The following is a 26,166-nucleotide window of genomic DNA, read 5'->3' as shown; positions in this document are numbered from 1 at the left end:
CGAGGAGGAAAGCCCCGCCCACTGTACCACCGCTGAGGCAGGACTCGGGAGATTTAACTTACTTTTTTTCTGAGTTACCCAGTCTTCCTTCATCTTCCTGTCCTGATGAATGAACTATCTGTCTGCCCCAAACTATCGGCCAGTCCGGTCTCGACCGCTGAGGTCGTTCCCCTGTCAGTGGCACTCCCGATGCTGGGAGTGGCCTTATGGTGTGTGTGGGCAGCACACACCGTCTCAAAACCCTCTGAGCATTCTGAACTCCTGCCCAGCCTCCCTCTCCCACCACTTCTGCACCAGCCCTCACCATCGCCACCGCTGTCGTCTGGCAGCCCCTCTGCTCACCTTCAGCCCACCATCTGTGCGGTGGGATCGCTGCGGGTCTGTCAGTCTCCATTGGCGTCGTGGCTGGAGGATCCCTCGTCTCCGCCTACAGCCTCTGAGTCCTGGACTCCGCCTCAGCCCTTCGACCCAGCGGCTCCACCATGGCTCCTAGCTTCTTCATCTCCGCCGTGGCCTGTCAGTCCACCAGCTCCGCTGGGCTCCCTAGTCCCTCTGGCTTTGCCTTGGTCAGTCGTTGACCATCCGCCACCTCGGGACTCCACTCCTCTGGCTACACCTTGTCCCTCTTGCTCTGTCAGGCTCCTCCTTCCCTCTGGCTTCACCTTGGTCCTCTGTTGCTCCGGCTGCACTGCGGCCTTCCGGACCCCCGGTCGCTGGGGGAACTGTCACAGTTATGGTCGTTCTGTTGTGTTTTCTCCCTCTTGTGCCCATATTTGGTGGTTCTTGTTCTCGTTTTGTCATTATTAGTTCATCCTCTTCACCTGTCTGTCCCTCATTAGCACCCCTACTTATAGTCTAGTCTGTTCATACTCCTGTGTCCGGTATTGTGAATGTTCCCTACGTGTGTGACCAGCCTGCCTGTTGTGAATTACACTTCTGTGGATTATTAAAGTGTTACTGGAAATTCTTCATCGCCTTCGTGTGTTTAATCTCACTATGTCTTTACAGCCCCTTTGGTCAAATGAATGGTGAATAATTATTCATTCAGTCTTTGGTGAATAAAATTAAGTTCCTTCAAAAAAAAAAAAAAAAAAAAATCTCCCAGCTGCTTGATAAATTAAAAAAAATAAAAAATCTGGGCCAATATATTGTAAATACCCTACATCATCCAATTAGAAGGTATCATACTGTGCGGCCACACATATTAAAATATTTCAATACATTTGAAGCATAATTTGAATCTGAAAATCTTGCATACCTACTAAGGCAGCATAATTAACCTTTTGTGCAACTTGAAACGTGGCTACAATGTCTAAAAATGCTGCCTCTGTAAGCTGCTCACTTGCTTTTGAGCACATATATGTATGCATATTATACACATAAATTTCATATACCAACAAAAATATAAATAGGTGTCAACATAAATATTCAGAACATTTACAACCACAGCAGGGCGTAAGAATGATCAAAACGGCACAGCATCACTACATTGAGCAGGATATGTCAATCCACTGAGGTTATTGACCGCTACATGAGGTGTGTAGAAATGATGAAATAGTTCAATGTATGAAGCATTTCATCCATTTCAAGAGCAAAGTAATGACACAAAGAATATATAAAGCACGGACTCTGCGAGATCACTACGTCATGGTGAAATGAAACAGAAGACATGGATGAGCATTGGGCTGGACTTCCCACAATTACTCCCCCTGGGAGCTTCCGGTTCAGACATGCGCCGCAAAACAGCCTGTTAGTTTCAGAAGCATGCTAGATTTTATTCCCCAGCCTGACTGTTGGTCTTCTACGGCTCTCAGATCCAACAATTTGCTCAAATTTAAACTTTTTACACCACAGCGCCGATTCCCTCACTCAGGGAAATGCCCGCATTCCTTCATTCAAAAGCATAAAGAGGACAAAACGGCGACAAATTACAGAGAGGAACATTAACGGTGACGAACACAACATGACAAGAAAATGGTAGAGACTCGAGCCTCCCAGCTCCCTTTCTCGCCCAAAGAGATTTAAATAATAAAAACCGTCGGCCTGTGAACAAACAGGATAATTATGGCCTGCAGTCTTCCTGTCACTGGTCAGGCACGGCAGAGCAGAAAGAAACACGTTATTACCACTCAAAGCTTTCTGCCAAGGAATTAGAGAACATCAATGTTTCATGGAGTCGCTGTGTTTGGAAGGGGACTAGTGTCGAAAAATCAACACATTATGACCAGACGTCTCTGTGTTGCGTTTTCCCCCACTGTGAAAGTCATTGCATTTAAATGCGGTGTCTAAAAATCTCAAATAGACTGTAGAAATTTTCGCACACAGTGCAAAGAGAGATTATGCATTTGGGCAAATTGGATGTGAAACTTGCTCATATTTGTACACGAAATGCGCTTGAAGTACAGGTCTACAAAATCAGAATAAAAGATAAAAGCAAATATTGATGCCATGAAATTAAAGCACTCAGTGTGTCCAAGTAGACGAAAAAAGTACTTAAATGAAGGTTTAATCGAAACCAAGAAATGTCACCTCCCAAATGTATTTAATTTCAACAAAACCTTTTTCTTATCCTTTTTATTCTATCTGCCAGGTGAAGTTAAATATAGCTTTGAACATGTGAAACGAATTTAGCACCATAACAAGATGTTTCGGTTTCTCTTTTTAATAATCATAACCATTGCTAAAAAAATTCAAATATAAAAGGGGTGGTTTAACAAAAAACATGAACATTCCGTCATCGTTTACCTCTTGCCGTTCCAAATCTGTATGACTTTCTTTGTATGGACAAAAAAACAAACAAAACAACTGAGGCATTGTTTAAAACATCTTCTTTCATGTTCTGCAGAAAAAAGAGAGTCCTGCAGGTTTGGAACAACATGAGGGTGCATAAAAATGATGATGTAATTTCTTTCACTATATCTCCTCAACTTACCTGCAACATTGACAATGATGTTTTCCATTGGTTGGCCAAACTAAACAATCAGTGCTATTGGTTGAACCATTGTTGCTGTGTTGAGATGTTAAAACACAGCAATGTTTTGCTAGTGCCACAAAGCCACCATATTCAGTTTCAGGGGAATCAACCTGCAAATGGCTTACTTATGGTTGTCTCTGCATATTAAATCTGAGATGGGAGGAAGAATTATATAACATTTAGCGAATAAATGACACTTTCACCTTTAATATGGCTCATTAGAAAAGTGGTTCTAACAATCAAATTTACTTGCCTGAGCTGAAATTGTTAATTTGCACTATAACAGCTTGAGATACTAATTTTGATAATGATCCTGATAATATTTGTCTTGGTATTACTATTATTTTTTCCCCCAAGAGAATAAGATTATTAACTGTCAAAAAAAGAAAAAGAAAAAAGAACACAGCCTGCTAATGAACCATGACAAAAATAAATAATTTATACCTCTGACCATTAACCGCCACATTGATCTTACCTGAATAATGCATTAACAATGACCTCTGATTATTTATGAACGCAGAGTGCAGGTATGGTAAATGACACTATACGTTACAGGAATTGATTTATAAAACTAAACATAGCATACCTAAGCTCAAATGACAGCAATGAAAATGAATGACAATATCTGACCACTGAACAATATATAGCCTATAAATATATATTGAAGAAGTATATTAAAATATTATGAATTAATTCAGTCACAGCACATTACATTTAAATTGATATAAAATATATATTTACCCATATAAAATATATATTTACCGCATCAGTCACAATAGTGACCATAAAGAAAGTTAGTAAAGTATCATAACATAAAGACAAAACAAAGATTTTTGGTATATTATCTTTAAGGTCTCCAGGAGGGGTGTAACGGTTCTCTGTAAAACAATCGAACCGTACCATTCTCCACACACGTTTTGGCACGCACTAGGACCGCGGTTCAACTTAAATCTGACAACGCATCTGTAATATGGTTTGTTATAAATAAATAACAACAAGTAAAACAAACAAAGTTTGGCTAATGTACAGTGGGTACGGAAAGTATTCAGACCCCCTTCAATTTTTCACTCTTTGTTATATTGCAGCCATTTGCTAAAATCATTTAAGTTCATTTTTTCCTCATTAATATACACACGGCACCCCATATTGACAGAAAAACACAGAATTGTTGACATTTTTGCAGATTTATTAAAAAGGAAAAACTGAAATATCACATGGTCCTAAGTATTCAGACCCTTTGCTGTGACACTCATATATTTAACTCAGGTGCTGTCCATTTCTTCTGATCATCCTTGAGATGGTTCTACACCTTCATTTGAGTCCAGCTGTGTTTGATTATACTGATTGGACTTGATTAGGAAAGCCACCCACCTGTCTATATAAGACCTTACAGCTCACAGTGCATGTCAGAGCAAATGAGAATCATGAGGTCAAAGGAACTGCCTTAAGAGCTCAGAGACAGAATTGTGGCAAGGCACAGATCTGGCCAAGGTTACAAAAAAATTTCTGCTGCACTTAAGGTTCCTAAGAGCACAGTGGCCTCCATAATCCTTAAATGGAAGACGTTTGGGACGACCAGAACCCTTCCTAGAGCTGGCTGTCCGGCCAAACTGAGCTATCGTGGGAGAAGAGCCTTGGTGAGAGAGGTAAAGAAGAACCCAAAGATCACTGTGGCTGAGCTCCAGAGATGCAGTCGGGAGATGGGAGAAAGTTGTAGAAAGTCAACCATCACTGCAGCCCTCCACCAGTCAGGGCTTTATGGCAGAGTGGCCCGACGGAAGCCTCTCCTCAGTGCAAGACACATGAAAGCCCTCTTGGAGTTTGCTAAAAAACACCTGAAAGACTCCAAGATGGTGAGAAATAAGATTCTCTGGTCTGATGAGACCAAGATAGAACTTTTTGGCCTTAATTCTAAGCGGTATGTGTGGAGAAAACCAGGCACTGCTCATCACCTGTCCAATAGAGTCCCAACAGTGAAGCATGGTGGTGGCAGCATCATGCTATGGGGGTGTTTTTCAGCTGCAGGGACAGGACGACTGGTTGCAATCCAGGGAAAGATGAATGCGGCCAAGTACAGGGATATCCTGGACGAAAACCTTCTCCAGAGTGCTCAGGACCTCAGACTGGGCCGAAGGTTTACCTTCCAACAAGACAATGACCCTAAGCACACAGCTAAAATAACAAAGGAGTGGCTTCACAACAACTCCGTGACTGTTCTTGAATGGCCCAGCCAGAGCCCTGACTTAAACCCAATTGAGCATCTCTGGAGAGACCTAAAAATGGCTGTCCACCAACGTTTACAATCCAACCTGACAGAACTGGAGAGGATCTGCAAGGAGGAGTGGCAGAGGATCCCCAAATCCAGGTGTGAAAAACTTGTTGCATCTTTCCCAAAAAGACTCATGGCTGTATTAGATCAAAAGGGTGCTTCTACTAAATACTGAGCAAAGGGTCTGAATACTTAGGACCATGTGATATTTCAGTTTTTCTTTTTTAATAAATCTGCAAAAATGTCAACAATTCTGTGTTTTTCTGTCAATATGGGGTGCTGTGTGAAAAAAAAATGAACTTAAAAGATTTTAGCAAATGGCTGCAATATAACAAAGAGTGAAAAATTTAAGGGGGTCTGAATACTTTCCGTACCCACTGTATGTTTCTGTCCACGGATACACATTCTGGCTTCCCAGTACATTCCAGCAACAGCAATGAAAAAAAAAAAAAAAAAAACGTGGACAAACCATTCCAAAGTCCTTTTCAAGGAAAGTCTGGTCACTCGGCGGCCATATTTGAAATGCCTCCGGACAGCTCAAACAAGAACAAGTCCTATCTAAATTAATGTGGGAATCCTGAAATCTCAAAAACTGCTTGTTGAAGTCGCAATTTAATTACATATTTCACATTTCACACATTATTTATTGTTCAGGCTAGACCAGCCAATGCGCATGCGCAGTTGTATCGCACTTATGACTGTGCATGCGTATTGGCTGGTCAGCCTCAGGTTTCTATGGGAACCGGAGCTTCTAATGGCCGCTGCAGTGATACCATGGCTTTACCAATCAGCGACTGGCTCTTTCATTTAGAAGGCGGGACTATTTTGCCATATTGTGCGTTGCAGTTTCTCCCATTCATAAGTATAGGAGTCTTTGCATTTCTATAGTCTTTGAACCATTCACTCTTTGTTTAATGCGAGTGCTGGATGCTCAAATATTACCAGTCATTTAAGCCGTCATCACCCGGATGATGCACAAAACGTACATTTTTGTTACGTATTTTTAGCTAAAAACCCTTAAATATTTACGTATCTTTTATATCATTAAGATATTAGTATCAATGCATTTTTTATCATTTTATCAAAGCGATTTAGATTTTTAGACCCCTTAACCTACCCCCAAACCTTTACCTACCCATTGTGAATATGAAAGAATATAAAACGCAACTGACCTAAATATGCAGGAAAATAACCATTTTAGTAACAATATAGCATGAAAAATATTTTTATAGTCGCTAATCCCACTCCTACCTCTAAACCTGAAAGACATGACAGACAGATAAATGCAATTACAATCATTTATTTATTGCAAAAATGTCAAAAACAGTAATCCAAATGATGATGCGTTGCAGCCACAGTCCTCTCTGGTGGAATATAGTAGGTTTGTGAGGTGCAGAGCAGAATTTAAGTTGTTAATTGTTGAAAATATTATCCAGATTATTTTCCTGATCCACTCTGTGAACTTGTGAAGGCGCGCGGGCATCATTCAAACACACCTCCCCAGAAACACGGCATGTCGCAATCTTTGATGAATGCAGGCGAGAGCCAATGAGTGTTCGATTATCCTGCCATAAAACCTGTCGTTTGAAGCGGCAGCATTTGAATTGGTAGAGTGTGTCAGTCAGTGCGGCCTTTGCTGTTTACAGACTCGCTGCTTGGGATGGAGATGAAGATCGCCGAATAAAAGCTTGGATTTGGGTCTGTTCTTCACAGTTGTTTTCTTGTGTTCTTGCGTCTTTGGTGTATTTTATTGTTCTATTGTCAGTCACAGCATGTTGGAGAAAACGCCTTTTGTGGCCCATGGCAAACAAAGTAAGCATTGCATGACAAACAAAGGTTAAACGATTGCAGAAATGTTATTTTTTTTGAGGGTTTAAAGTGAAGTCTTGTTTAACATTATGTATGCCTATTCTTGGAAACGAGCCGGCAGCAGAAATCACACAGAAAAGAACGAAATGTTATCATTTCATATTAAGTAAACAAGTAAACAATTTAATAATGCAATTGAAAACAAGGTCATTGATATGACAACTAAAAACAACAATAATAAAATTAATGCCACGATTTCAATAATCATAAGGATTCATTTTTGGGTGTCAATAAGTCAGTCTTGTGCATTTAAATGCTGAAAATATGTAAATATTTGTACGTTTAGATCAGGCATCCTCAAGTCTGGCCCACTCCTGCAGAGTTTAGCTCTAACCCTAATCAAACACACCTGAGCATGCTAATCAGAGTCTTCAAGATCATTAGAAAATCACAGGTAGCTAAACTCTGCAGCAGATTGGCCCTCCAGGGAAAGATTTGAGGAACCCTGGTTTAGATGCTGAAAATACGTGAGTATTGTATGTTTTAGTGCCTGTAAAAACGTAAATAAAGGTACGTTTTATAGAACCACATTTTATGTAAAATACACACAAACTATCATGAGATCATGTTGTCTTGGTAAGTATTCTAGCAGTCATACTGGATCCGTGCATCCTCTTAAAATGACAGCACTTTCTTAATATTAATCAAACAGCAACAAAAAAGAAATCACTCACTTGTTGAATAACTTTTGTAACTTTAATAAAGATATATCTTTAATTTAATATATGTTATTTTACATTTGATTACTTTTTTCAATTTCTGTACCTAAAACTAATGTTAGACCTACCTAAAAATCCTAAAAAGCACTGTTTATTTTATTTGTATCTTTGCTCTATTGTATTTATTTGTGCTGTTGCTTGTAGTTAGGTTAGATTATTTGTTCCGTTTTTCTTTGTTATTATTTGACAGTATAGTTTTTTGCCCTATACATGGCACGTACCGAACCATACCGAAACCGTGACTCTAAAACGGTGATACAAACTGAACCGTGAGTAAGTTGAACTGTTGTACCCCTAGTCTCCAGTATTAATGTAAGTATTTACAATTATTCAGTTTTGTTGAGTGTGGTCACAGAATGAGTAAACATGTTGATAGCAACAATAATGACCCTCTGGGATAACAACTTTTTTTTTTTGGCTTTTATCTCAGTATTCCTACACTCTCAGAAATAAAGGTACAAATGCTGTCTCTGGGGCGGTACCTTTTCAAAAGGTACACTTTTGTACCTATTAGGTTCAAATATGTACACTTTAAGTTCTAATATGTACCTATAAGGGACCAAAATGGACCCTTTAGGTACCTTTTGAAAAGGTACCGCCCCAGTGACAGCTTTTGTACCTTTATTTCTGAGAGTGTATCAGTGTTGTTGTAAAAAGGTTTTTATGTATAATAGTAACCAAAATGTGATGAAAGTATTTAAAATGTGTTAATAACTGGGTTGAGATATATAAGAATTTTGATGACTGCCAAAATAATTTAATTGCAGTATACATTACCATAAAATATAGACTTTTACATAAAAAATTAACACATCATTTGGAAATTTTGGAATTAAATGGGTTCATTTGTATTTTTATATTTAGAAACTTTTAGGCATGAATTCAGCTGCACCACATTATATTTACAGCCAGACTTGCACTAACATCGACTTAAAAAGTCAAATTATCTGGCACCGAACCCCCAAGTTCTCCCCTGGCACCACAGTAAAAATGGATGCTGCTCTGGGTGTGTGCACTTGGATGTGTTAAACGCAGAACACTAATTCTGAGTATGGGACACCATACTTAGCCACACTTCCTTTCCTTTCCTTTCCTTTCCTTTCCTTTCCTTTCCTTTCCTTTCCTTTCCTTTCCTTTCCTTTCCTTTCCTTTCCTTTCCTTTCCTTTCCTTAAAGTATCTAATGGAATTTTAATACAGAAATTATAAACATGCTCATCATAAAAGAGGTGTTGTCAAATCATTGTATGTGTGAATTGCATTTTAAAGTATTTTTAGACAGGACAAAAAAAATAAAAATTCATTTCATTTAGCATCATTTCATTGACCCTGTTTCCTATTTGTAGAGTCACAACTGTGCAACTTCTGGTTCAAAACCTTCAAAGAACACCCTAGCTTCCCTGAATCAAAGCACTGTCTGTAAAACCTACTCTTCCATGAAGCAAAACATGCACAGAACCATCCACCTCTGCTTAGTCTCTCCTGCTAAAAATCACACGCACTCCCCCAGGATCTGCCCGGGCCTCAAACAAATGCCGAATCTGGCTTTGCGCATCAGGCTCTGTGCCTGTTCCTGCTCTAAATAGTTCAATCAGAAGCGTACGTGGGCGGCACTATGGAACCTGTCCGCCTGGGCCTCAGGTCTCCATCCAGCAGATGAGACTGCCAGCGGCTGAGTGCAAAGAGGCAGATGGCGTATAAGCGGACAGATACGCTCTCCATCAGCGCCGGCGCTCTGACGGCTGAGACAGTGTCGCCGACTGCTACCTCTAGTCCCACTTTGTTACGCCACCGTCCCTTATGACAGCCAACGCGCTCTGCCTTAACCGCAGAGACATCTGCTGCGCTCTCTCCAGTCAGGACCTGCATTTATTCTCTCATACGCTACTGTTTCCAAGACTCCTGACGGTCTTAGGCAGGATTACGGGGGTTTTGTTCAGGCGGTAGTTAGCATTGTAGAAGAATTTGTTTGTTTGAAATTCCTGAAAGGCAGGAGGCTTAATTCAGGGTAAATGATTTTTGAGCGGTGTAATAAAGCTAAATATCACATACATTCGCGGTGCCGCTGCAACCTACGGGCAAACAAGAAGTGCGCAGTCTCCAAAGGGCACCGGGTCCTTCATATTCAGCTGGAAGCTTTGCGGAGAAATTGTGTTAGGGCCTTACTTTGAATTTAAATGAATATTGCATGCTCTTTTTCAAATGTCATCTTCCTTGCATGCCAAGTTTACACTTTCCATTGCATATTTAGCCAGGGGAATGCATAAGGACCTTTCAATCAAGGAAAGGCACCTTCCTCTAGACTTTGTATTAATTATGAAAATGCATTCAGGGCAAGGCCATCCAGATGTCTAGTGGCAATTGGAATTTAAAAGCTTTTTTTGGCTTGTTATTTTGGTCTCTAGACTCTGGGAAATCCCAGATGCATCACTGGGGATTGTGCTCGCAGTCCAATTAGCATTTCCAGCAATTACAGCAAAGAAGGCCATGGTCATTTCAGAGGCAAGAAACTTGCAGAGTTTCAGGGCACTTTAGACAGGAATGGGATGTATGAGATTAAAGCCGAACACAGAGTAAACAGAAGGAAGTTGAACGGCCCATTTGAGAAGCATGCTGAGAGACAGGACCGCAGAGAAGGACATACAAGGACTCGGGGATGAAGACGAAAAAAAGTGATGAGAGAAATGAAATATTAAATTATAGAATCACTCCATAAAGATGGTCCTCAGAAGTCCAAAAAATGTTTCATGCAAACAGGGCTCACTGTAACAAATTATTGCTGTGATTAGATATCACAACTTAAATTAATAATATTTAGTTTCAACTTAAAAAAAGTGTTTGTGCTTGACTTAAAGTTCTAAGTTGAATTAACTTTAGTTTTAATTTAGTTTAGTTAAATTGGATATTTAAGTTATCTCAACCAATTTTACCAATAATAAACATAAGAAATGTGTTACTTGAAATAACATAAACATTAACTGAAATAAAATAAAATCTAAAAATGATTTCAGCTAGTTGTCAAGGCAACATTCCTCATTTTAATTTAGTTTAACTTGACAAAATAACTAAAACTAAATAGACATAAAAACAAAAAACTAAAAAATGATGAAAACCAAAAATTACAAAAACTTTAAAATTAAAAATATAAAACTGAAAACATGAATACAACTATAATAGTATCTTAATGATACTAAAATAATACTTTGTCATTTTACTGTAAAATACAGTCAATTTACAAATAGTATTTTTTTTTTTTTTGTAGAAACTATGAATTTCTGTATAATTTATGGTGAAAGACATTACCAGAAGTCCCTGCATGGCACATCAGATATGATAATATTTTATTTAAATCATTTTATTGCATTATTTTAGTGTCATTAGTTTTTGTTTGCATGACCCTGTGCTCCATCTATATACCAGTATTGGCCACATTTTATGGACATGCCACTTATGATGAACTCATAACTCATGTGGTTTTCAATTTTACTGCCTTTATTATCAAGGTTGTTATCAGTAAGTTAAATAAATAATGTAAGTTAAATAAATACATTATTTAAATAATGTAAATTTAACAGCATATTTTTTACAGTGCAGTTTGTTTACAAATCAGACATCAGAGTGTTTGTTCTTGCGTGCAGGAAACACTGTTACACACAAGATGCTACATTTCTATAGAAATAAATGTATTACAGTTTTTCCCAATTATTTATACACATTTGTCTATTCTTTAGTCCATTGCCCCCAAAACACCAAATATAAAACGACAAACACAAAATGCAAAACTCTAACTAAAGCAAACACTGCATTCAAAATGGTTTTATCTCCTTCCAATTTTTAATTTTTTTTTGCACCAAAATGACAGCTTTGAATGATTCACTCACCAGTGAGTTAGAGGTGTTTTGTCAATCTTTTTGACTGACTCGTTGAAAAGAATCGCTTTATTCATTTGTTCACATCACTTGCAGTGTTGATTCTTGCATGCAGGAAACACAGATGCAAGTTGCAGAATGCGATTGTGCCTAGATTTGAAATTATTGTCACACATTTTGTGTTTTTAAGCCCTGTGTTTTCCCTGTCTTCATTCTCAAGACAAAACAAACAAACAAAAAATTTTTTTTAAAGGATATGTCCAAAGGACAGAGAGCAACACTAGAAAAAAATACATAAAAAAACCTTTGTCACTGTTGAGCAATTTCTTGTGTTGCTGATAGTGAAAAAAAAAAGCAATTTAAAAGGTCTTACATTTAGACAAATCAAACCCCTCAGCCGATAAAACACTAAATTGTGTTGCATAAAGTAAGCCCCATGCGAATTTATAATTTGGAATAAAGTTTTCTTGGTGGTGGGAGGCAATATAACTTTGCCTAGGTTTGACAGATAGAAGCTATTCCAATTGTACATACAGTAAGTAGATATTTCTTGGAAATAATAGAAACTAGGTCAGGCGGCACATGCAATCATCTCACAATACACAGAAATATGACATCATGCCCTGACAGCAATGTGCAATGATAGCAAAAGCGTGGCCTTATATAGTGGCGTGTTGACTTGGTCACACATAATAGCGTTGCTGATGAAGGCCTGAATGAAAGGCTATAATCAAGTGCATATAGAGGACTCAAGACATACGAGCTTTGCATTGAGTTTCTCCACTCACATAATGTTGAAAGCACACTTCAAATCAATAAAACTGAGAACAGCCACCAATGAAATGGTTTTGAGAGTGTCAAAAGTGTGGCAGATCAACAAAAGGATGAGGTATAAATTGCTTGTTACAAAAGAGGCTCCAACTGACCAGTGAGAGAAAGGCAAATATTAAAAGAGATAAAGGTAGAGTGCCAGCCCTAAAAAAAATACCATGATAACCACATCAAACTCAAACTTTAAAGTCTTGACTACACGAGTGTGGCACGTATTACACACAGTAAAATTTGTATTTTAATATAAACTAACCCTACATAAACTGTATTACAAATACAATGTTAATAATATGCACATAAATTATGAAGTTAGTATTAAAACATTTCAACAGTTTAAATAAGATTTTGGTAACACTTCAGATTAGAGAACACTATTCACTATAAACTAGTTGCTTATTAGCATGCATATTACTAGCATATTGTATGTTTATTTGTACTTATGAAGCACATATTAATGGCTTACTCTACATAATCATATTCTAGATCTGTTAAACCTACCCCATACCTAAACTTAACAGCTACCTTACTAACAATTAATAAGCAATTAGGAGTTTATTTAGGCAAAAGTAATAGTTGATAGTGAATATGTGTTCCTTAATCTAATATATACATATATATATTTTAATTTCTCTGAATTTAACATAAAAATCTTGGTAACACTTTAGATTACTTGACAAAACAAAACAACATTAAAAATTTTGGTACTGTGTCATTACTTGACAAAACAAAAAATTTGATTTTGGTACTGTGTCATTACTTGACAAAATAAAAAAATAAAAAAAAATTTTGGTACTGTGTCATCACTTGATGTCAGTTATAAAACAAAAGCAAAGCAAAGTCCACAACATAAAAACCCCCATAAAATCACAATTTGTAATTTTAATATCGTGTCTTCACATGAAGTCCAATGTAAAAATGTTGTGTCATCCAAACACTTTTGTATATTTATATACCATATATTATAACTGGGACTATCACCTTGTTTTGACTTTGGTTGCCTGTCTTGTTCATTGACCTAAGCCATATTCAGACAGGACTAGTTTTCTAAACTATGTTTGAGTTTCGATTCTTATCACCTGACGTCTGCGATTTTCATGTATCAATTCGGACAGGACAGGACTAACATCACTGTGTTTATTTCAGAGGTGGGAGGGTCTGACAGCTGGGTGTCACAGAGGTCACGCGCTCTGTATGCGTGCATTGCGTATAGTCATTCGGATTGATAGTATAATCACAGTTTTACTTCAAATACCATGGTGAAGCCAAATGGCTAGTATAGCAAAACCATGTTAATGTGTGGTTACTTTAGTTTAACTATTTTATTTTTTTATTTATTTGAAGTAGTAAACCCATGTTTAATTTTCATAAAGTTACATATGTAATTAAAACATTATGTAATTGAGTGCAGAAATGAATGTGAGTCATTTTATCTGACGCTGATATTAAAATAGCCAGTCTTAACAGTTTACGTGATCTGGCTCTTGATTTTATTATTATAATTTTTTTTCGAGGCAAATATATCAAACATGTAAGAGCGTCTACAGTAATTTACATTGGCCAAAACACACAGTGACAATCATAGACATTCGCATTCGGACGGGATTCGTTTTCTCAGAGGATCGCTGAGTTTGCTGAAAAACAGTAGGTAATTTGCTCTGGAATTATTACAGAGGTTGTGTGAGAAAAACACAAATTTGTGAAACACAAATTTCTCTAACAACCCCCTGTAAAACTAGTCCCGTCCGAATAGGGCTCTAGTTTCTGTTTCCCCTTGATTGCCTTAGTTAGTTCACCTGTGTCTAGTTAATTTAGCCACTAGTTCCGCTTCCATTTTTATAAATTCCCCTCCTTTAGTTCTCTGAGTTGCTGGTTATTGTCGAATGTTACCGTTAATGCTTGTGTGAAAGTTTTTAATTTATTTTATATAAATTACAAATCACATCCATCATTTTCTAAATGGTTCATACAGCCAACCAAAGCTTTAATGTATTAGGAAAAGACAATTGCAGCTTTATTTATTGGTTTTAAACAAATCACAAGAATTTATGTAAATTTTATTAAATGTTCAGTTGCACTTGGTATGTTCTCAATTAGCCCCAAATTGATAACTGCTGAGTTCGTAATACAAACAACACAGGAAATGCAATTAATTATTTACACATATTTATCTCAATTGCAAAAAAAAAAAAAAAAGAATGAGAAGGGGAAGAAGAAGAGGTGTAAAAGTGAGAGGTGGTGGAGTTGGTAGAGGAAGGGGTATAATGAGAAGGAGAAGAACAGTGGAAGAAATAGAAGGAGGTGAGGGGACATGAGGAAAGGGTGTAGGGAGAAGAGAAGGAGCCAGAAGAGTTGAGGGGGAGCAGATAAGATGACAAGAACAAAGAGGAATGGGTTCTGCAGTGTGGACGGGGAGTGAGGAGAGGTAGAGGGTACAAACGGGTTTTAAATGAAATCAGAGCCACCCTGATGACCATGTTATAAATCATGGTCTCTCTTTGAGAGAAGCTGGCCAGAGATTTCATCCAAACATACAGCGATCCACAGTGGCTTCAATTATCCGCAAATTTCAGATGGAAATCCGTTAAGTAACTCCATTCTGGTTCTATGAGTCTAGTCTAGAGTCTTGTCTATTTCTATTTCTAGTTCTAATTCTCCACTGTAAATGTTTCTACTTTTTCACATTTTTTTAAGTTCAAGAACATTTAGGTGGATGAACAAGACTATTTTCAAATGAACAAGAACATGCCATTATTGACATGGTGGTCCAGAGCAACACCATTCGCCTCAAAGAAATTCAGCAAAGAATAATAGAGGACAATCAGTTCATAATATTCACCAATGCAATCTTGCCACAACTTACCATGTTCTAAGAAGAAATGTCATCTGGATGAGGCCAGTATACAAAGTTCCCTTTGAGAGGAACTCTGAAAGAGTGAAGGATTTGCGAATCCAGTTTGTTCAGGTATGTGAAAGCCACACAATTACTGCACTTTTACTGTAAAAAACAAAACAAAACAAAGATATGTATTTCCTGCACTCAGAAATAAAGGTACAAAAGCTGTCACTGGGGCGGTACCTTTTCAAAAGGTACATGTTTGTACATAAAGGGTCCATTTTGGTACCTTAAAGGTTCATATTAGTACTTAAAGTGTACATATTTGAACCTAATAGGTACAAAAGTGTACCTTTTGAAAAGGTACCGCCCCAGTGACAGCTTTTGTACCTTTATTTCTGAGAGTGTGGATATTATATGTGCACATACTATTACACTCTGGAAAAATTCAGTCATCACTATAGTGCAGTGTCAAAGTGGGAGAACTCAGTGTTCGGCAACATCTGTTTTCATTTTCTCTTTTGAGTTGGCTAGCAGTGGCCCATGGTCGCAAATGTTTGTATTTACCCTGTAACTACATGGAACAAGGGAGGAACACGTTGGACTTAAACACAGAACAATTGTATATTTGCACAGTAATTACAGAGAAAAATATTGCACTAGTTTTAATTTAATTGTTTGATGGCCAAATTAAACCCCTACTTTTTTTTTTGTTACAAAAACATCACAGTATATGTAGAATGTCTTCCCCTTTAACACATGGACTCTTCCAGTCACCCCTGTCATCCAGTGTGAAATGGACTATTCCTGAACTTTTCCATCGGAGTTCCCAAAGTGACTGAGAAGAGCAGCAGGTGGATGATAATCAGAGGTGTAAAAAGGTACTCAAAAATTTTACTCAAGTGAAAGTACAGATACGCAGTGAAAATTTTACTCAATTAAAAGTACAAGTATCTGGCCAAAAACATGTGTAAAAGTAAAAAAGTACAACTTTAAATTGTACTCAAGTATTAAAAAAGTAGAAGTATTTTCTTTTCTGACAGACATTCAGAAGTTTGGTTAAAGGGAGAAAACGAAACAAATTGCAATGGCACAGGGCAAACAACAACAATTAAAATGCAGCACAGCGGAGCACCAGAAAAAAATACAGGGAAAGGGATTAAAAGGAAACTCCATCCTTTCCACCCTCATGCCATCCCATATGACTTTCATTTATCAGTTGAACACAAATTAAGAGTTTCAGAAAAAAAATCACGTGTATAGGACATCCAAAAATGACACTTCAAAAACTACACAAAGTGAATGTGACAGTAACGCATGCAACCCCTGTTAATGAATCAGTGTATTCTTAAGTGAAACGATAGGCATATGTAAGAAGGATACAAATACTAATATTTTAAACTTGACCATCGTGTTCACTTTGTGTGGGTTCTGAAGTGGTTCTGTCCCCTTACATTATCTGGACTAAAAATCTTTGCTTGTGTTCATCTGAAGAAAGAAAGTCATAAACATCTGTGACGACATGAGGGTCAGTAAATGATGAGAGAATTTTCATTTTTGGGTGAACTATCCCTTTGAAGAGCAAGATGTGATGCAGAGGCTAGAAACATATTCCAGACAGAATACAAGAATGTGTTGAATTAATGAGGAGAGTCATAGAATTAACATTAACTTTTTGAAAGGCCACTTTTTGTGTGTGTTGTCTATTCAACGTCACTGTCTGACAGGATAATTAATCAATATTTTTTAAATAAAATAATTAAAAAATATGTTGTGCTATGGTATGCTGAGGAAATCTCTCTCTCTCTCTCTCTCTCTCTCTTTGAAATGGCCTTTTTATTTAAAAAATGTGCTTTATGTGCCTTTCTGTTTGCTTGGAGGCATTCGTAAACTGCAGTAATAAAATAACTTGAAATTTTCAACATCTTTTTACATAATTTATTTTTGCACCAATTATAGAAAGTAGCATGGATAACAGTATTGATAAGTATCGTATCAATAAAATGTAAACGATACCCTACCCCAGAATCGATCACAAAATCCACCGAGGGGGGCCCCTCTGGGAACACTTGCTGAGGGCCCCCAAAACACTAAACACACCCCTGATGGCAGGATGTGGCGAAGGGATGGTGATGGGAGGATGACGATGATGCCCTGGTGGCTTAGATGGTGTTTGGCACATGGCACAGACCAAGAGCATCCCAGTGCTGATAACACACGGCGGAGTCGAGGAGCCAAGATGTAGATGGTGTGGCTGATGACATCTGGGGGCCGACCGATGGAGACAGAGCTGTTGGACCCGAAGGCGCAGACGGAGGGCTGATGGAGCTGAGCGTCATCGCAGGTTCCGGAGACCTGGGCACAGCCGCAGCGACGAGGATCATTGGTGGAGCCAGAGTACCCAAGGACTAGAGTGATGCCGGTGTGATCGAGGACCACGGTGTACCCGACGGGATAAACCCACTACAGCCAAAGAGGTGGAGGGTTGGAGCGCAGCAGACGGCTTGTAACTCTGTGGCAGAAGTACACTGTAAAAAAATTGGGTAACACTTTATAATAATTGCACACTATGAATCATTAGTTAATCATTAGTAAATAGTCAATTCATCATTTATAAAGCATTTTTCCAACATTAATAGGCATTAGTAAGCAGTTTATAAATACAGTTATAAATGTTTTGTTCTTGAGCATATCTATAATGTTTAATAATTGTATTTTTATACTTTATTAATGATCAGTTTATAATTTCTAAATTATTACGTTATTTACAAACCAGTTATTTAGGAGTTGTCAGTGGTTCATAAGATCATTTAGAAAGTGTAAGTAAATGATTAATAAACTATTTAAATGTACATTTATGAATCTTATTATTTAGACACATGATAATAGTTGCTCAGTGTGTTAATAAATGCTTTATTAACACATATTCCTGCTGTAATTCATGATTAAGTCAGGTAGTTATAAAACATTTAGTAGTTGCCAGCCATCTATTTTTGTGAGCTCATCTAAAGTGAGGACTATTCATACCTCGTAAAGCATTTACAAAGGAGATTTAAAGGCTCATGTATCTTCCAAACAGACAAGTTAAACAAACACAACACAGAGGGATACAGAACACAGAAATATTTTTTCATGATGCAAAAAGGAAACTGTACAACCGTACAACTAAAAAGAAAAATTAAAGTGTACAGTTGGACAGTTAAATTTTTTTTTCATCTAGAAATAAATATTTCTGAGTTCTGTATCCCTCTGTGTTGTGTTTGTTTATTTTTGTTCTGTTAGGAAGATAACTGAGCCTTTAAATCTCCTTTGTAATAGATATGCTTATAAATCAAGAACAAGGCATTTATAGCTGTATTTATAAACTGCTTACTAATGACTATTGATGTCGGAACAATGCTTTATAAAGGATGAACTGACTGTTTACTAATGCTTACCTAATGATTCATAGCGTGCAGTTATTATGAAGTGTTACCAAAAATTGCTGTAGTTTCTACAGCAGAATTTTACTGTTTAAACATTTTACAAGATGTAGCTGTAATTCGCAATGCATTATGGGTCAAATAAGGTTTTACAGTTGTTAACAATATATTTCCATGTTAACTGTAATTAATTTACAAGAAGCAGGTGTTGTCACTGTAGCTCCTGCTTTTTACACTACTTTACTGTAGTGTGGCATTATGGGATTGAGCGCGCATCGTTCAAATCTGAAATCCAGCCGATTGGAGCAGTGCCAGAACGATTGAAGATTAGAGGCTTTATTCATAATTCCTGGTAAATTCACTTAATTTTACTTAAGAAATATATCCTTTTATATTTATTTAAGTTAATGTATAAGTGATATCATATTGCAATAGCCTGCTATCACAAGACATATAGACAAGCGGCCTTGGTACGTGCAGTAGCCTAAACTGGAAATTGCTATTATAGCATAGTTGGGCTACATGCTGCATTTTTCTCATTTTGGCAGTTTAATTTTCTTTTTGAGAACATTTAAAGTAGTGTTTACCCAACTTTTAACATAATGCCCAGCGCAAACGATTGTCATAGTAACGTTAACTACTATCTGTCGAAATAACTGACGAACAGCAAAATATGTCAAATTTCATTTGTTTATATGTTTTCAACTGTCCCATACTGACGTGACATCTTACTATAATTAGAAACTACATGTAAATGAGAAACTGTGTCTATTGCTACTGTAGTTGTACTCGACATTAAAGCTTGTCCGGGGCAATTCTTTTGTGAAAGACATATTTAACGTTACATGCCCGATTGGACAAGTTAGCCAGATTAAAACTTGAGTGAAATAAATAAATAACTAGGGAAGCATCGAAACGCAAGACTGATTATGATTTTATTACATTCAACATCAAAACAAATAACCTTAACGGCACACATAAACTCACGGAAGAAACATGAGGTAAATATTCAAATTGTTGAGTTTATTTATAACATATGATATTGTTAAGCAGCATAACAAGTGATCTGTTGCTAATTATCACGATTGCAAATGTTACATAGTTCAATAAACAATTAGTTAACATTGTTACTTACTTTTTAGACACAATATTGACTGTTGTTCTATTTCACCATCGAAAATCGTTCCAAACAAAGATCAAAGCAAAACTCAGCGGTGTTTTTACTGAATGATTCAGAATTCTGAACTGATCGGTACAGTGAATGACTCAATTGATTCACTCATTAAGTTATTTGCTGCCACCTAATGGTGGTGTAGTTTCACGTTTAAAAAGTATCATTGCATTTTTACAACATTTCTTATATGCAATTTCCAAAATTAATGTAAAACATTAATGTCATAAAACAGTTGTAATTTTGTATTATAAATTATTTAATTTGATTGGGGGTACAGTTCTACAGTGTATTATTATAATTGAATTTATTAATCAAATGTAAGAGTTTGTTTATTTTAAAATATATGCCTTTTTGGGTGTTCATTTTGGTCTCATTTATATAAATGCATTAAAAAAAAATCACAAGATAATTTTCATTATTTCTTGTAGGTGCAAAGAATAGCAGCTGATGTGGAGAAATGTTTGATGCTTCAAGACTCTCTGAAGCTGATTATATTAGGTAATGTATTTAATTCTTAATTCTGTTGTAAATCATTTGATAAACTTGTATTTTAGATTACATTTTATATTGAAATACTGTATTGTAGGTTACATTATTGCTTAATATATTTATTCATTTCAGATGCACCCAGTGGCTTTTGACTAGGCCTATTCGAGGGTCACGTGGTTGTGAATTCATACCTCAACTTTGTGTCTGGATTTTCAGTCTTATTACAACTTCAGCCTGGCGTCCCGGGAGCAGGCATCTTTTGCACACTTGAATTATTTCAAAGGTAACATGTTTTACCTGAGTAATTTCATTTGTGAAAAAGGTTACTTATTTAGTTTAAGTACTGGCAAATGCTGATTGTATAAGTGGCATTTTTACATTTATTTTATTGAGCTAGTTTCATTCAATACTGAACTTTATTCTAAAGCTTCTGCTTGTTTTTATGTGCAGATGTTTTGTTGGAATCACAACACTCACTGGATACAAGATATATACATATAGGCAAAACAAGTGGAAAGGTCTCAGAGAAGAGGGACAACCCTCATGTGTGTGCTCATCTCAGAAAGTTGATGGACTTTCAGTATGTATTTATTAAATTGTCTTTTGCAGGAATATTCTAAATTTAATAGAACATAAGCTCAAACAACAGAATTTGTGGTATAATGTTGATTCCAGCATTTTATTTTAATCCTTTTTTCAAAATTCTTTTGATTGACCTTAATGTTTTATAGAAAGTTAATGTTCTACTCAGAATATGGCTTATTTTTTTGTGATATAACAGGTATTTGTAGTTATTTTGTGATGCTATGTTATTTTTATGATAAGATTTTAACTGTTGAAAGACTGACATTTTTATTTTTACCAGTAAAAGCCTTACAATGTCTTTCTGCCAGTTTTAATAAATATTTATTTGCAACATCTTTGACTTGGTTTTTATTAATTTGTAAATGTATTAAAGTGCCCCTATTATGGATTTTTGAAAATGACCTTTCATGCAGTGTGTAACACAGCTCTAAGTGAATGAAAACATCCTACAATGTTTTAAATCTGAAAGTGCACCGTGTATAAAGTTATTGTCTCTCAAAAGAAAGAGTCAACTCTGAATCATTGAAAGGAGTCGTTTTTAATACGAATCTTAAGCCGTTTTATGTTGACCTCAACATGAAACATTAGCATATTGTCTGCCCACTTGTTGCCACTAGGTGCTGCTTTTGGAGCGTTAAAAATAGTTGTTTCCCCTGTAACCAAGTATAGGTCTCTGCAGGAAAGTAATGGGAGTTACCAGATCAGGGCGTTTTTAGACCAGTCATAGTGACGGTAGGTTTAGGGGTGGGGTTAGGTAAGGGGGATCATTTTGATTGCATGGTTTAGAAACACCCAGCAGTTTGAAAACACCCAAAAAATCAGAAATGCCCACTTTTGCACTGCAGAGACCTCAATCTCCCTGTAACGGCTGTACACAAAGCAGCACTGCACTCTGCTTTAAATGAAATCGACTAATCGGACCAATCACCGCAGATTGGCGTCACGCAAAGGAGGGGTTTGGAAAAATGAATCATTGAGCGAATCGTTTGGGAGTCGTTGAGCAAATAAAGGTAAAAATAAATGCATATTATAAGAAAATGAAAGTATTTTTTGACCTTGCATGCATGTCAACCTGTTGTTGGGGACTCCCAAAACTAAAATATGAGCCTTTCATAACCCATAATAGGGGCACTTTAAGATAGTTCTCATGATAATGCATTTAAATCAGTATTTTGCAGTTTACTGTTAAAATGATTCTTTGCAGCATTTTCATTGTTAAATTATTACAACATCATCTTGGATTTAGGGGTATTTACAGGATCTTATTGGCAATTTTTGTTGTCAGGTAAATACTGTACTTTAGTGAGATTACAAAATATTGCTGTAAAATAAACTACAAGTTAAATTCAATGTTACTGTAAAATACTACAAATTACTGTTTCACATATAGCAATGAACTGCAATTTGCTTTGCAGTATTTTATTATAACTAAAATATAATAAAATACCTAACTACATAATACTACTATTGTTAGAAATTGCAACAAAATGAAAATAGAAATATAAACTTTTGAACTGCGGGTTTCGTCTGGTCAGAGGAGAACTGGCCCCCCGACTGAACCTGGTTTCTCCCAAGGTTTTTTTTTCTCCATTCTGTCACAGAGGGAGTTTTGGTTCCTTGCCACTGTCGCCTCTGGCTTGCTCAGTTGGGGACACTTAATTTCTAGCGATTATCGCCGATTTGATTGCACAGATACTATTTAAACTAAACTGAGCTAGACAATGACATCTCTGAATTCAATAATGAAATGCCTTTAACTGAAAATTGAAAATTGAGTGTTTAATCTTATCATTATACATTACTGACACTCTAGCCTCCAATTTGATACTGTTAAGTGCTTTGACACAATCTGTATTGTAAAAGCGCTATATAAATAAAGGTGACTTGACTTGACTTGACTTGCAGTATTATACTGTAATCCATTTTACAGCAATTAACAATTTTTACAAGATTTTATTGGCAACTTTTTGACACTGTAGTATTTGAAGACTGATTTATTACAGTATCCGTGAAAGGGAAAAATAATTTAAATAAAATTAGCCAATAACAGTTTTGCATCCATGATGTATTATAATTTGCATTTATATTCATTAGAATTTAGTTTACCTTTTGACAATATCCTCATCATGCTTGACATATGAGTGTCCATTCTTATCCTCTTGTCTGTCGTTACTGTACAGCACTCTATGAGTTACATTGAACATATGATTAGAAGAAGCCCAACAACAGCACTTACAGTGAGCAGAGTTCAAGTACAAACTCACTGATATTATTTGATAAATTATTTCAATAAAGCAACCTGTGAGTATTACAGGGTATGTCGATAATTGTGGTTTATTGTAACCTAGGGTATTTCGCATGAATATGTCTGTTGTGGTAATGCTAACATACACTCTCTTCACCTCTGTTGCCATGATTAAAAAAAAAATAAAAAAATAAGTTGTCCTAGTCATCCAAAAAAAATAAAAAAAATAAAAATTAAATAACAGATTTTTACATGACTGGCTGAAAGGAAGCACAAATTAGCCACCTGGAATGGACACATTGCTAACGTTTTTCTTCCAAGATTGACCGAATCACCCTCCATTAGGCCTGATTCAAAAATCTCTATAACAGAGGTGATACGACATTAAAATATACTTACTATTACCTTCTCTGCACTCAGATTTCAGTTTGTCTTCTATAGTAGCTGATCAGAAAAACAACACATGTTAATATTCCACTCCCACAACCGCACCCCCTCCCACACACACACACAAAAAAAGCAAATGATGATTGATGATTGTTTTCTTTTTAAGAATGACAGTACGCTGAGTACAATGTACCTGGTCGGTAATATAGTCAAAAACCTTCCCAGCCTCAGCAGTTTCAGATGTACAGTATGCTCTCTTATAAGCAACCCTTCTTACAATTTGATCTTTGTTCTTATCTGTAATGAGAAATATATATTAGAAAATAAAGGCGATAAGATTGTCATGCTTGAACAAATATGAACACCTATCAAGGAACACTACCACAGTTGGGTGATCAGCTCAAGACAAAGTAATCGTATGTTAATAATCATGGTTTTTCAAAGATCATTAACCTTATTACAATGAAGCAAAATTGTTCAGGAAATCAGAAATAAATACAACAACTTCATTTTGCAAATAAAAAATGTTGATGTTGTACATGTTATAAAGACTTTTTTGTTTTCTGCCAATGCATGTGTCAAAAACACGACTGGTACAGACAAATAACGTTAATTAAATTTCAAAACTTACCTGAAGTCAGTCACAGTGAGGTTCCAAAAGCCAGACGCCATGCACGCTTGCAGAAGCTGGTAAAAATAAGAACATACTGCTATATTTTCTAATTAATTTCATAGTTCCCCCAAAACAATTTGAATTCTGTCATCACTCACCCTTAAGATGCTCCAAACCATCTAAGACTTTCGTTCATCTTCAAAAGAAAAGCAGAGATATTTTAATTAAATCTTTATGTCCCTCCGATGAAAGACGATTCACCAAAGATGTTCATGTTTCAAAAAGTTCATTGAAAAAAAAACAAAAAAAAAACCTTCAAAGTAATCCATTTGAATTGCGTGGTTTCCTCCAAATGCTCTAAAGACACACCATCTCTCAATATAATATAACTATAAATTTAGACTTATATTCATATTCAAGGGACATTTGCACACACATCATATTTGACCCTGGACCACAAAACCAGTCATAAGTGTCAATTTTTCCAATTTTTCAAAATTGAGATTTATACATCACATGAAAGCTGAATAAATAAGCTATCCAGGTTTGACTTTATTTTGATGGTCCCTTTAACACATTCTATTGACTATAAGTAATGTTGCACCTACATTTCTACTAACTCTCATTAGATTGTTAGTAGTGTATTAGTTGACTGGTAGGGTTAGGGTTAGATTAAGTTGACACGTTCTTGCAAAGTTACTTATAGTCAATAGAATATCTGTTGGGAGACCAACATAATAAGGAGTTAGTAGATATGAAGCAAACAGTCTACTAATACTCTTATGAGAGTTTGTTGACATGTAGTTGCAACATTACTTAGTGTCAACAGAATGTTCAAAAGGGACCATCAAAATAAAGTGTTATCGCTTTCCATTGATGTATGGTTTGTTAGGATCGGACAATATTTGGTCGAGATACAACTATTTGAAAATCTGGAATCTGAGGGTGCAAAAAATTCTAAATATTGAGAAAATCGCCTTTAAAGTTATTCAAATGAAGTTCTTTGCAATGCATATTACTAATCAAAAATTAAGTTTTGATATATTTACAGTTGGAAATTTACAAAATATCTTCATGGAACATGATCTTTACTTAATGTCCTAATGATTTTTGGCATAAAAAGAAAATCAATAATTTTGACCCATACAATGTATTTTTGGCTATTGCTACAAATATACCCCAGCGACTTAAGACTGGCTTTGTGGTCCAGGGTCACATATTTGATTTAACAAGCTCGCCGGTGCAAGCTCATTATCATACGAACCAATCAGAGCCATTCAATGGCTCTGGAACCAATCAGGTTTAGTCAGTGTGTTGTTTGAATTTAAACACGATGTTGATTTTTTTTTCAAATATCCTACTTTTCCAAATATTAAAATTATAAATACATAAATATTTAAAATATATTGCAGTATAGGCCTACACATGGTTATAAAGTACTTTAAAAACCCACTAAAGTGTAATCATTTTATGTTCTTACACAAAGTAGACATAAAATATACTTTAAGTAAGAATAACATAAGTGTGTTTTCTGTAAATACACTAAAATGTCACTAAAAGTATGCTTAAGTTTAGTATATTCCTTAAAAGTGAAACTAAGAATATATTTATTATCATACGTAGTATTTCTAGTATAGCCTATTTTTTAGAAATATATTAAAATGCAATTCAGTATATTTTTAATGCACTTCAAATAAGCATGTTGGGAATACAAATGTATTATAAACATACTACTATGTCCTTTCCGCCTGGGATCACATGGTGTCCAGTGTAAAATCGAAAGCAAAACTGCTGTAGACTGTTCATGGACACAAAGCGCTGCTTAAAAATATCAAAAACACAGCATGAGAAAGTAAAGCACATGCACTTTTAAAATGTTTTCTTCATAA

General features: G+C 36.2%; 1 long non-coding RNA gene across 1 annotated transcript; it reads left to right on the top strand.

The window, feature by feature from the left end:
- Positions 1–19,053: 19,053 nt before the first annotated feature.
- On the top strand, positions 19,054–21,222 carry LOC131548527 (uncharacterized). The gene is made up of 4 exons (XR_009273182.1): positions 19,054–19,136; positions 20,387–20,456; positions 20,580–20,730; positions 20,898–21,222. It is a non-coding gene; the product is annotated as an uncharacterized LOC131548527 (long non-coding RNA).
- The last annotated feature ends 4,944 nt before the right edge of the window (positions 21,223–26,166 follow it).

The sequence above is a fragment of the Onychostoma macrolepis genome, chromosome 10 (genome assembly GCF_012432095.1).
Source record: "Onychostoma macrolepis isolate SWU-2019 chromosome 10, ASM1243209v1, whole genome shotgun sequence".
Taxonomy (NCBI): domain Eukaryota; kingdom Metazoa; phylum Chordata; class Actinopteri; order Cypriniformes; family Cyprinidae; genus Onychostoma; species Onychostoma macrolepis.
This window is presented reverse-complemented; position numbering and strand designations above follow the sequence as displayed.